Source organism: Gossypium hirsutum, chromosome A07 (assembly GCF_007990345.1).
Source record: "Gossypium hirsutum isolate 1008001.06 chromosome A07, Gossypium_hirsutum_v2.1, whole genome shotgun sequence".
Classification (NCBI taxonomy): domain Eukaryota; kingdom Viridiplantae; phylum Streptophyta; class Magnoliopsida; order Malvales; family Malvaceae; genus Gossypium; species Gossypium hirsutum.
The window spans coordinates 9,930,434-9,944,098 of record NC_053430.1 but is presented as its reverse complement, the minus strand read 5'-3'; the positions used below and the strand labels follow the sequence as shown (position 1 = coordinate 9,944,098).

Below are 13,665 nucleotides of genomic sequence, written 5' to 3'. Positions count from 1 at the left end.
GTGTTGTCTCAAGTTTTATATTTTTTTATTTGTTTTTTTATTGTTTAACAAGTCTTCAGTTTTAAAAGTTTTTGTCTGCTCTTGTAGCACGTTTTTTAGTCTTGCTTATGCAGGTAGTCTTAGTTTTACAAGTGATTTTAGAGATGGTTTTATTGTCGTCCTCTCTTATTTAGTGAATGCTCGATTCTTTTGTCGATTTTTGCTCGCTACTTTGGACCAACCGAGACTGATTTTTTTTTATCATATTAAGTGCTTGCAATCACTCCAGATATGTCGTACTTGAGTTGTGACAAAGCCAATTATCAATGTGTCATAATGTTCTATTGATGCTGAGGCTAAAACCTTTATTGTATTAATAGAGCTTATCCTTTACTATCTATGATGAGTGTTTACTATTTTTTTTTCTTTGTGAATTATATGGTTCCGTTCATAGAATGAATTAACCTTTAAAAAAATACTAAAAGAATTTCAATTAAAATTTTAAATTTTCCAATTAAAATTTAGTTTGTAAGGCGTTGTTGGTTGGGCAATCGTCAATTAATTAAAAAAGTTTGATCTTATTAAATTGGAAATTTTCAAATTATTATTTTAAAACAAGATGTAAGACCTGAATTTTACCCGGCCCAAAAATACAGACTCAAATCACTAAATTAAACAGGCCCGATTACACAAGCCTAATGGCCCAAATCTTTTTTCAGAAACAGCAAACCATAGACTACCCCTTTGCGCCGCAATCTCCGTTCGTCCCACGTCGACACGCCAAGCACGACCCCAGGCCGCGCGTCGCGCGCCCCATGTCCGTGCACCCCTCCACGTCTTCACGACCTGCGATTTGAGCAAAAGAATAGCAAGAAATTACTTGTATTTGGCTATAAAGTCTTCAAGTTTCGATTGTAAACGAACCTTTTTTTTTTGGACCCTTTTATTTCAGAGAAATAGAATACGGATTAAAATACAAAGCGTACAATATCAATAGAGAGAAACCAAAAGAATATTTCGAATGTGATTACTTACTGTAATTTTATTCTGTTTTCCTCTTTTTCATTTTTTTCTCCCTTTTCATTCGAATCCACGACACATACTAAAGATAGGAGAGAGGAGAAGAGGCTTACAGAGCATTGTGCTTGCACTGCCGGAGGGCCTTGCTTCGCTGGTCGCAAGCCGGCGGTTGAAGGCTTGGGGCATTAGCCTTTCGGCGAAGAACATAGGGGAGAGTGAGGGGGATCTCAAAATTTTAGGGTTCCTTTTAAAAAAACAAGGGGTGCAATGTTTTTAAGTGATAAGAGTGGAACGAAGCCGTATGGTGGGGGGAGGACCCGCGCATTTACCTGACCCGCAGGAAGGGTCCGTGTGTATGCTTTCTTTAATTCTTTTAAATTATCCCTGAAATTTGCACGTATGCTCATTTCAGTCCGCGCTGAGATGATCCGTTTTGGGATTTGGTTTATTTGCTTTTTTGATCCCTATTGGTTTATGCACCTCGCATTTTAGTCTTAACAGTTTTTTTTTGTTTACAAATTATCCTTTTGATTTTAAATTTTTTTCAATTAAGTTTTAATTCATATTTTATATTCTTTATAATTTATTTACTATTCATCTTTTTTTTCCATATATTACTTTAACATGTTATTTTGTACCGTAGTAATTAATTATATATTGTTAAGTTTTTTTATTTCCTTTTGGTATATTTTTACATTGATTCATTATATGATTGACTGATTTTAAAATTCTCTCTTGTAATTCTATACTTTAGAGATTTATATGTTATTTCTTTTCGTACATAAATATATATACATACATTTATTTTTTTCAAACACTTTCATATATTATTAATATTGTTTTTTTGTATATATTGTTTATATTAAGTTCTCTCATTTCATGTATATTATTTATTTAGATTGACATATTATTTTGTATATCACTTACCTTTTTTTTATATTCATTATTTATTTTAAAATTTCATTTATAAAATATTATTTCATACATTACTTATTTTATTTTATTTTCTTGGTCTGTTTCAAACTTTCATGTAAATTGCTTTCTTCAAGATTTATATAAATGATTGATTGTTTGCATGTTGATGTTTCTAAATTGCATTTCCTTTATATCATTGTTTAGTTGTTTTAAAAATTGGCCACATGTTATTTGTGTTAGTATGTCTTTAAATTTGCTTTTAATTCATTAGCTTTCAAATGTTAATATTAGTATTTGTACAATGTAATATTATTGCCATGTATTTTCATCTCATGTTTAATATTATGCTTGTATGTTTGTTATTTCATTGAATTTTAAATTTCAAATTTTCGCCCAATATCGATTGCTTTTTACCCTAAAGTAAACCAAACGAATATATTTTGAGCTGGTCTTATAATTGTTTATTTGGAAACTCCTCAAAACAAGGTAACATTTCGTGTTTAGAAATTCGAGAAATCATGCCCTAACGTGCTGGGTTTTGATTTATAGTTGGACCAAATAACCGAATACCTTTTTCAAAATTTCGTTGCGTGTTTTGAAAATCATGGGATGATCTCAGTTTTTGGAGGCTTAAAATATCGTATCCTAACATGCTGGACGTGGTATTTTATTCTTTTGAGACAAGGGAATCCTAAAAGTCTACTCGAATTGTTCATACATTTTTAAAGGGATCGTATTTTAACATTTTTTCAAATTTTCAACGTTAGGACATTAATTAGTCAATTGGTAACAATTTTGGGCGTTACGAGGGTGCTAACCCTTCCTCGTGCGTAACTGACTCCCAAACCTTCTTTTTTTCCTCGAATTTCGTAGACCCAAAATCATTGTTTTAATAAATTAAAATGTTTTATTAAAATGATCAATCTCAAGGTGATCCGATTACACCTCGAAAAAGATCGCTGGCGACTCAATTTTTGTTTTTAAGTCAACTTCCGTTTTTCAAATTAAAAATGGTTTCGATAGCTTGGCGACTCCACTGGGACCAATAAGCGAGTCAAGCCGTAAAATTGATTATTTTTTGTCCTTTTGTCGAAAATTAAAATTTTGGTTTTTAACATACGATCCTTTCATTACATTTCATTGGTATTATGGTTTTCATTATTTTATTCATGTTTTTGTGTCTTGAGTTTTTATATCCCTTTGCAATGCATTGCATGACCGTTGTGGTCACACCTTTTAAGTGGGAGTGAGAAACTATGCTTTCGTGAGGTTTTCACCTCCGCATGGCCATAGGGAAATGTATTCCCCTGAACTGAACTCGATCCACATGAGCCTATAATGGGTGAGGGTTGAGGAATCTGTAGGTTCAGATACCCTTTCTTAGAACCGAGCCACATATAGTGAACTCTAAGAGCCTGCCCTAGATAGAGCTATGTTGAACCCTAGCGATTACCCAGATAGGTGTTTGATTATTTTCTATTTGCTTTGATTTTTATTATTCGATACTAACTTGTTGTGTTTTGTTGTGGTTATGATTGATGTCATTTCATATTAAAGAGGTGTCGATTCCTGTTCAGTTACTAAATTAGAAAGCTTGTCATGGAAAGTGAATTCCTTGATAAAGTGGAGGATAATGCGGCTCTCCGTATGTGGTCAGAGAAGATGCAACTTGAGAAAGGGGATAACCTAGCTGAAGGATATACGTCGGAGTTGTGGGACTTCACTCGTATCAGTGTGACACAAAATGAGTTTCGAGAGTTGAAGGATATATGGGCCCGTTGGGATGATGTGACTAAGTAACTGTTCTATCAAAATTTCGATGACTTACTCTAACTGCTCAATATCAAGGCAGACAAGCACTTGTTCCGGGGTATGGCTCAATTTTGGAACCCTGCATATAGTTGTTTCACTTTCGGGAAGGTGGACTTGGTGCCTATTGTGGAGGAGTACACAGCTTTGCTTCGTTGTCCAAAGGTTCAAGTCAACAAAGCTTATTCTAAGGCTGCTAATGCTCCAACTTTTGTAAAGAAATTAATGAGTATCATCGGGATGAGTGAACAGTGGGTTACAGCCTGAATTCAGCAGAAATGTGATGGTAAATGCATTCCTTGGGTGAGTTTGAGGGACTTGATTGTAGCACATCCAGACATAAAGAAGAAAGTTGATGTCTTCGCCTTAAGTATTTATGGTTTGGTAATTTTCCCCAAAGCTTTAAGGCATATAGATGAAGCAGTTGCTCACTTATTTGATCGACTTGACAAATAGGTCACACTGGTGTCGGAAATTCTAGCGGAGACGTTTAGATCTTTAAGTGCATGTCGGAGGCAAGTGAAGGTAGATTTATAGGGTGTGGGCAGTTACTGGCGGCTTGGTTCCATAGCTATTTCTAGAAGGTAGATAAAGTTTTCTTATCGGGTTTTCTCTGAGAATTACTCTCTGTTAAAGGAGATAAAGTCACGCCCTACAGAGATGACATATCAAAAGAGAATTGGATCGCGCTCCTTCAAAATTTCCAGGAAGAGGATGTTGAGTGGAGTGCTTCTTGGTTGGTTTTCGATGAGATCCTCTATCGGTGTGGGAGTTTTGATTGGGTACCTCTGCCTGAAATTTGAGGAGCCATTGAAAATATTCCTTTGCTTGTTTTAAGATAGTACAGATCAAGACAATTTATACCGATAACACATGGGCTAGCTCAGTGTGAGTTCTCGTATGGGGAGGACAATTACAAGAAAAAGGTTTGAGAGATTTCTAATGCGTGGAAGAAAATACGTCGAATGAAGAGATTGCTGTAGGTTCAAGACGACTCTTGAATACAATGGGTGGTTGAATAAAATGATTAATGATAATATCCCTGAGCTGAGTTTAGAGGGCATTCGACTGATGGAAGAATATTTGCAAGTAATCCCCTCTGAGCTAGAAATCATAAAACAGGACTTCGAAAAGAGAAATCCGGAGTTAGGGAAAAAATAGAACGATTGAAGGAGGAAAAGATGCATTTGAGGTTAGATGCCGATGTCTAGAAACTTGAGGCCGAGAATCTTAGACGGAGAGATCCTGTATAAAAGGAGGAGGGATCAGGTGCTGCTAAGATGTGTTGACGCTGTTGAGGCTAAGAAAATCCTAGAAGAAGTACATGAAGGTATCTGTGAGACTCATACCAATGGGTTCACAATGGCCAGGCAAATCATGAGATTCGGGTATTACTGGTCCACAATGGAAGGAGATTGCATCAGTTACGCCAAGAAATGTCATATGTGCCAAATTTATGGAGATAAGATTCATGTGCCTCTATCATCTGTTCATGTTATGTCTTCTCCGTGGCCTTTCTCAATATGGGGATGGACGTCATTGGGCCGATTTTGCCGATGGCTTCTGACAGACATCGTTTCATCTTTGTAGTTATCGATTACTTCACCAAGTGGGTGGAGGCTGCTTCATATGCCAACGTCACAAAGTCGGCTATCAGCAAGTTCTTGAAGAAAGAGATCATATGTCGATATGACATACCAGAGAGGATCATATCTAACAATGTGTTAAATTTGAATAACAACGTGATAGTAGAGGTCTGCAGACAGTTTAAAATTAAGCACCACAACTCGTCACCATATCGCCCAAAAATGAATGGTGCAGTTAAGACAACTAATAAAAATATCAAAAAGATTGTGGGGAAAATGACTGAGACCTACAAGGATTGGTATGAAAGGTTACCATTTGCACTCTATACCTATCAGACATCTGTTAGAACTTCTACCGAGGCAACACCTTACTCGTTTGTCTATAGGATGGAGGCAGATTTGCCCATTGAAGTCAAAATTCCTTCTCTCTGGGTTTTATTAGAGTTGAAGCTAGACGAAGCAGAATGGATCCAGTTCCGGTATAATCAGCTAAACTTGATTGAAAAAAGAGGTTGAAGGCTATTCGTCATGGACAAATGTACCAGAAGCGAATGATGCGAGTTTACAACAAAAATGTTCACTCTAGAGTATTCCGTGAGGGGGACTTGGTATTGAAACAGATCCTCCCTATGCAAAAAGATTTCAGAGGGAAATAGATGCCAAACTGGGAAGGACTTGATGTGGTAAAGAAGGCTTTTTCTAGAGGAGCATTGATATTAATTGAGATGGACGGCAAGAGCCTGTCTAACCCAGTGAATTCGAATTTACTTAAGAGGTATTTCGCTTAAAAGAAGAGGCTAAGGTGAAAACCCGCAAAGGGTGCATTGAAACCAAAGTATTTTTAAATTGAAAACCCAAAAAAAATAGTTCAAATTTCGATCGAAAATGAGACATGTGGTAGTCTTGCTCTGCTTGAATTAACGAAGAGGAAGTATGCTACGTTTTGAAGCATCAACAAAGTACTTTAGATCTTCATGCACATGATAAGCTCAAAATGGTCCTCAAAGAGTTCGTACGAAGAAGCTCAGGCTGCGATATCTAGGGATCTTATTTGTTTCATTTTCCTATTTTTGTATTTCGGCAATATTTGCTTTCTTTGATTAATCCATTCTTTTCGAATTTTGTTCTTAATAAATTTCAATTTTGTCTATCTTTATAATCTTTCTCAAGTGCTCGTATTGAAATAAGGATTAATGGATTAATAACACTTTCACAAAAGGAATTTTGCATATTACTCTAGAAGTTTCTAAACAGTGTAGGAACCTGAAATAGGACTATTGTTTAGAACTTACCCAACTTAAGGGTTGAAAATATTTGAGTCCAAATTGAGATTATCTTTTCGAATTTTTAGTCAAAGATATCGGTTGAACAAGAAGACAAGATATACCGTCAATAACAGAAACGAGCAAGGTCAACCCAAGCATAAAAGGGATTATTCTTGAGAAAAGAGAAATGATATTCCTTTTTCATGCAAATATCGGGTGTACACATCTGGTCATGACACTCGGGGAATGGTGAAATAGACCAAATTGATGGAAATATTCAAATCCTATACCCCTGAGTTGCAGTGGGATGGATTGGAGAAGATGATTTTCTGTCGAAGATACTAGCTGAGTAAAGAAGGCAACATAATACGTCAGTGATAAAACTCTGATGAATAACGAGTGATGACACCTTAAGCATTTAAAAAGGAATCATTCTCATGAAATTTCTACATTCATATCATTCATAACGCATTTTGGTTAGGAGCATCTGATTCATTCTGATCATAGTATCCTAATCATTTGGCATAAACATAGGCATATGAAACTGAGTCTACAGGACATGTCCCCCAGAGGACGGTGTAGCAACACCGGTAAAAATTGCAGATCTTATCTCCCTAAGCAGTAGTAGAGCAGATCGAAGATGGCGAATCTTATCTTCCCAAGGTAGTAGGAAAGCAGATTTAAACTACTAGTCTTATCTCCCTAAGCAGTAGTGAAGCAGGCTGAAGATTGCAGATCTTATCTCCCTAAGCAGTAGTGGAACAGATCGAAGATGGCGAATCTTATCTTCCCGAGGTAGTAGGGAAGTAGATTTAAACCACTAGCCTTATCTCCCTAAGCAGCAGTGGAGCAGACTGATGATTTTAGATATTATCTCTCTAAGCAGTAGTGAAGCAGATCGAAGACGGCGAATCTTATCTTCCCGAGGTAGTAGGGAAGCAGATTTAAGCCACTAGCCTTATCTTCCTAAGCAGTAGTAGAACAGGCTGATGATTGCAGATCTTATCTCCCTAAGCAATAGTGGAGCAGATCGAAGACGGCAAATCTTATCTCCATGTAGCGGCAATGAAGCAGATTTAAGCCACAAGCCTTATCTCCTTGAAGTTGCAGTGGAGTAGGTTCAAGATACAAGTCGTATCTCCCTAAAGTTACAGTGGAGCAGACTGAAAATTACAGATCTTATCTCCTTAAGCAGTAGTGAAGTAGATCGAAGACAGCAAATCTTATCTCCATGTAGTGGCAATAGAGCAGATTTAAGCCACCAGCTTTATCTCCCTGAAGTTACAGTGGAGCATACTGAAAATTGCAGATTTTATCTCCCTAAGAAGTAGTAGAGCAGATCGAAGACGACAAATCTTATCTCCATGTATCGGCAATGGAGCAGATTTAAGCCACCAGCCTTATCTTCCTGAAGTTGCAGTGGAGCAGGTTCAAGATACAAGTCTTATCTCCCTAAAGTTGCAGCGGAGCAGACTGAAGATTACGGATCTTATCTCCCTAAGCAGTAGTGGGACAGATCAAAGACGGTGAATCTTATCTCCATGTATCGGCAATAGGGTAAATTTTAGCCACCAGTCTTATCTCTCTGAGGTAGCAAGAGAGTAGGTTGAAGATACAAGTCTTATCTTCCTAAGATAGCAAGGAAGTAGACTGAAAATTACAGATCTTATCTCTCTAAGCAATAGTGGAGCAGATTGAAGACAGTGAATCTTATCTCCATGTATCGGCAATGGAGCAGATTTTAGTCACCAGCCATATTTCCTTGAGATAGAGTGGAGCAGATCAAATATAACGAATCTTGTTTCCCAAAATGTGGAGCAGGTTGAAATTACAAGTTTTATCTCCCTAAAGTCGCAATAGAGTAGACCGAGGATGTATAGTGGATTGAAAGCGCAATTCCTATACCCTTGAAGATGCAATGGGTTGGAATGGGGCTACTTGAAGAAGATGAGCATAAAAAGGTCGAGATGTGGCAAGACCAGGCAAAATTGGCCTTTTGTGGTATTTGCTTCATTCTCGTTACACAACAACGAGCAAAGAGGGGCAGCCGTAAGACCCAAATTTTGCCCGACCCAAAAATACAGACCCAAATCACTAAAATTAAACAGGCCCGATTACACAAGCCCAATGGCCCAAATCTTTTTTTAGAAACAACAAACCTTAGACTACCCTTTTGCACCGCAGTCTCCATTCGTCCCACTTTGGCACGCCAAGCACGACCTTAGGCTCGAGCGTCGCATGCCTCACGTCGGTGCGCCCCTTCACGCCTTCACGACCTGCAATTTGAGCAAAAGAATAGCAAGAAACTGCTTGTATTTGGCTATAAAGTCTTCAAGTTTCGATTATAAACGAACCTTTTTTTTACCTTTTTACTTCAGAGAAATAAAATACGGATTAAAAGACGAAGTGTAAAAAATCAATAAAGAGCAACTAAAAGAATATTTTGAATGTGAATTACTTACTGTAATTTTATTCCGTTTTCTTCTTTTTCATTTTTTTCTCCCTTTTCATTCGAATCCACGACACATACTAAAGATAGGAGAGAGGAGAAGAGGCTTACCATGCATCATGCTTGCACCGTCGGAGGGCCTTGTGTCACTAGTCGCAAGCGGGCGATTGAAGGCTTGGGGCATTAGCCTTTCGGCGAAGAACAGAGAGGAGAGTGAGGGGGATCTCAAAATTTTAGGGTTTCTTTTGAAAAACAAGGGGTGCAATGTTTTTAAGTGATAAGAGTGGAACGACGCCGTATGGTGGGGGCAGGACCCGCGTTTTGGCTCTAAATGGGAAATTTACGCAATCAGTCCCCCTCCTTCGCGCTAGCGTTCGATCGAGCCATGTTTATGCTTTCTTTAATCTTTTAAATTATCCCTGGAATTTACATGTATGCTCATTTCAGTCCGCGCTGAGATGATCCGTTTTTGGGGTTTGGTTTATTTTCTTTTTTGATCCCTATTGGTTTATACACTTCGCATTTTAGTCTTAACAGTTTTTTTTTTGGTTTACAAATTATCCTTTTGATTTTAACTTTTTTTCAATTAAGTTTTAATTCATATTTTATATTCTTTATAATTTATTTACTATTCATCTTTTTTCCATATATTATTTTAACATGTTATTTTGTACCGTTTTAATTAATTATATATTGTTAAGTTTTTTATTTCCTTTTGGTATATATTTATATTGATTCGTTATATGATTGACTGATTTTAAAATTCTCTCTTGTAATTCTATACTTTAGAGATTTATTTGTTATTTCTTTTCGTACATAAATATATATACATACATTTGTTTTTTTCAAACACTTTCATAAATTATTAATATATATATTTTGTATATATTGTTTATATTAAGTTATCTCATTTCATGTATATTATTTATTTAGATTGACATATTATTTTGTATATCATTTACCTTTTTTTATATTCATTATTTATTTTAAAATTTCATTTATACATTATTATTTCATACATTACTTATTTTATTTTATTTTCTTGGTCTGTTTCAAACTTTCATGTAAATTACTTTCTTCAAGATTTATATATATGATTGATTGTTTGCATATTGATGTTTCTAAATTGCATTTCCTTTATATCATTGTTTAGTTGTTTTAAAAACTGGCCACATGTTATTTGTGTTAGTATGTCTTTAAATTTGCTTTTAATTCATTAGCCTTTAAATGTTAATATTAGTATTTGCACAATGTAATATTATTGCCACATATTTTCATCTCATGTTCAATACTATGCTTGTATGTTTGTTATTTCATTGAATTTTAAATTCCAAATTTTCGCACAATATCGATTGCTTTTTACCCTTAAGTAAACCAAACGAATATATTTTGAGCCCGTTTTATAATTGTTTATTTGGAAACTCCTCAAAACAAGGCAACGTTTCGTGTTTGGAAATTCGAGGAATCGTGCCCTAACGTACTGGGTTTCGATTTATCGTTGAACCAAATAACCAAATACCCTTTTCGAAATTTCGTTGCGTGTTTTGGAAATAATGGGATGATCTCAGTTTTTGGAGGCTTAAAATATCGTATACTAACGTGCTGTACGTGGTATTTTATTCCTTTGAGACGAGGGAATCCTAAAAATTCAACTCGAATTGTTCATACATTTTTAAAGGGATCGTATTTTAACATTTTTTTTCAAATTTTCAACGTTAGGACATTAATTAGTCAATTGGTAACAATTTTGGGTGTTACGATGGTGCTAACCCTTCCTCGTGCATAACCGACTCTTGAACCTTCTTTTTTTTCCTCAAATTTCGTAGACCCAAAATCATTGTTTTAATAAATCAAAATATTTTATTAAAATAATCAATTTCAAGGTGATCCGATTACACCTTGAAAAAGATCAGTGACAACTCCATTTTTGTTTTTAGGTCGACTTCAATTTTTCAAATTAAAAATAGTTTCGACACAAGAAATAGAGTAAAAGAAGGGGAGAGAACTAACCAATGTTAGTATACTGATTGGATTAAGAATCAAAACTATTAATCCATCAATTGAAAGTCTATCTTTATGTTACAATGCCAAATTCCAAGAAAACTTTGTTCAAAGTCTCCTTGGTATATTTTACTTACAAATTTGGCACTCAAAAGACACTTCCAAATTGCTCTCTAACTCTCACCTCCAACTTAAACAAGTTCTACAATATATAACACAAAAAAGGCAATCACTAATCTCTCTAAAATAACCACTTAAAAAGGTTTTTAATTATACTTCATACTCGTAAACATCTTCTCAAAGTCAAATTACTTAAATCATTAGATATTTAAATTGATGTAATTTTAATTGTTTTTAAAGTCCAAATTTGATCGTTGCTTCATTTGATTCTTCCACATGAAGTCTTCACTAATATATTTTTTAACAATCTTTAAAAACCAACAATTAATGGTCCTAGCAAATTTGGTCAAAATGTGTCAATTAAATAAGGCAACTTATATCGTTCGATCAGCTTTTCTTTTAAGTTGCAATTGATGATATGACTAATAGTTATAACTAGCACTAACAATCTCTCATTTTGATTATTTAAAAAAAAAAAACTTAATAGCAGTAAGAATAGTCAACTCAATATTCTCTATTAATTCATACACTCAACTATGAATTCAAACCATAGAATCAATTGTTAATGCAAGATAAATAAAGCATTAACAATTAAAACGCAGGGTATTAAAAGTATCATAGTAAATTTGGGGAAATATTAAGAAACAAACTAAGGACAATTCAAAAAAATCTATAAAAACAGCTTCAATTCAAGTGCAATGGTAGAAACAAAATTTCCATCAGCATCCCCAAGCAACAATAGCAAATCCTGCGGATCTCATTAACCCCCCCCCCTTTTTCAAAAATGGCAAAGGCATTTATTGTTGTTGAGCAAGTAGGTCCATCTTATGCCAATGAGCTTTAATCTTTTGCGTTGAAGTATTTTGAGTTGATTCTCAATGTATTAGTTTTATTAAGAAAGGTCTGTTGGCTTTGATGTCTTAAATTTTTTACATAACAATGTTTAAAATAAATTTGATTTGTATTATATTTCCTAAGTCATTTAGTGAAAATATGGTTAAAATTTTTATCAAATATTTTCATAGATTTGCAATATACCAAAAAATATCTTTTAATTTATTTAAATAATTTTGAGTTAATACTAAAGTGTTCTAAGATGTTTAAAATTTTTTTAAGGGACTTTGGTATGTAAGACTCGAGACATCTACATGTCTCGAGACATGAAAACTTCGAAGTAAAATTCTACTTCAAGGGCTGCATGTCTAGAGACATTAGCTAGCAAGTCTACAGACATATCTCGAGACATAAGTTAGTTTGTCTATGTCTCGAGACATAGCTTGTCAAAGACTGTGTAATGGCTATTTTTCAACCATGTCTTGAGCAATTTTGTCAAGTTTTGAGACATACGTTACAGTGACAATTTTTAAGCCCGAAATTAATTCTTTCAACAAATAGAATTCATCCTCGATGACCATAAACGTTCATAAACTTATTCCTTGATATAAATACGTTCCATGAACATTTCAAAACTCAAGAGAGAGATATCTGAGCATCAATATCAAGAGAAAAATATTTAAATTTTTTTTTATTTCTCTTGTAAATATTCTCTAGAAACTTATTGTTAGATCTTTTATGTTGAGACTTCCTAGATGATGATATCCTAATACCCATGTCAATATATGCAACAAACATGATTGACCACGAATGCTTTTGAGAAAAATAAAAAGTTAGGTGCAACACAAGTGATCACTATAAAAGGAAACAACAAACCAAGGATTTTCATTGTATAAAACACCAATTATATAGTTGAGACAGTCAAGACAACAACAAAAAGTCCCTCAGATCTCATTGCTAAGAAGAATTGGTTATCACTTTTATTTTCATTTTTTGGAGAGTTTAATTTTGTAAACACATACTATAAAATTCTAATGAGAGGATACCATTTATTTTATATTCAAGTTATAAATTCGCTATTGCAAGTGATGTCATGCCATGCACAAGTCATGTACAAAACATACCAACTTTTGGCTTACTATCACAACAACTCAAATTTTCAGCACATCAAAGTACATGAATTATACATACATGGTCTATCAGTTACTTAGTAAGTCAAACTATAAATGTCACAAGTGAATAAATTCATAAATCAATCTAAGATAAATTCTACTTGAATCCAATTCAATGTATTATCAATCCAAACAATCACATCTACCTCGTAATTTCTTAGAGTCATCCACTTTGATAACCAAGATAAACTATTTTCCTAATTGGGCTTATAGACGACATAATTTTCCCTAATAATTTGAATCATTTGCTCAATCTGATTCTATAGACTATGGACAATTTAGATTACCTATTCATATATGTTGTCTTATCACATTATAATACAACTTATTATTAGTTAAACTTTAGGTAATCAAAGAGTGTATAATAGGTTTCTAAGAATGGGTATCGAGTTATTTTTAAGACTTGGTATAATTGAATTTCATTAATTATATTAAATTAGATGAGAAATTGGGTTAATGATTATTTTGTAAGAATTTAGAAATTTGTGAGGCAAATGCTTCAGAGTAAAATTTAA

The 13,665-nt window shown here is 34.4% G+C and overlaps 1 long non-coding RNA gene across 2 annotated transcripts; it reads right to left on the bottom strand.

The window, feature by feature from the left end:
- Nucleotides 1-537: 537 nt before the first annotated feature.
- Nucleotides 538-1,664, bottom strand: LOC121232102 (uncharacterized). 2 transcript variants are annotated; one of them, XR_005930307.1, is made up of 2 exons: nt 1,015-1,664; nt 538-825 (listed from the first exon to the last, which is right to left on the bottom strand). It is a non-coding gene; the product is annotated as an uncharacterized lncRNA (long non-coding RNA). The 2 variants fall into 2 exon arrangements; XR_005930306.1 differs by having other exon boundaries at nt 1,113-1,664.
- Between the last annotated feature and the right edge of the window lie 12,001 nt (nt 1,665-13,665).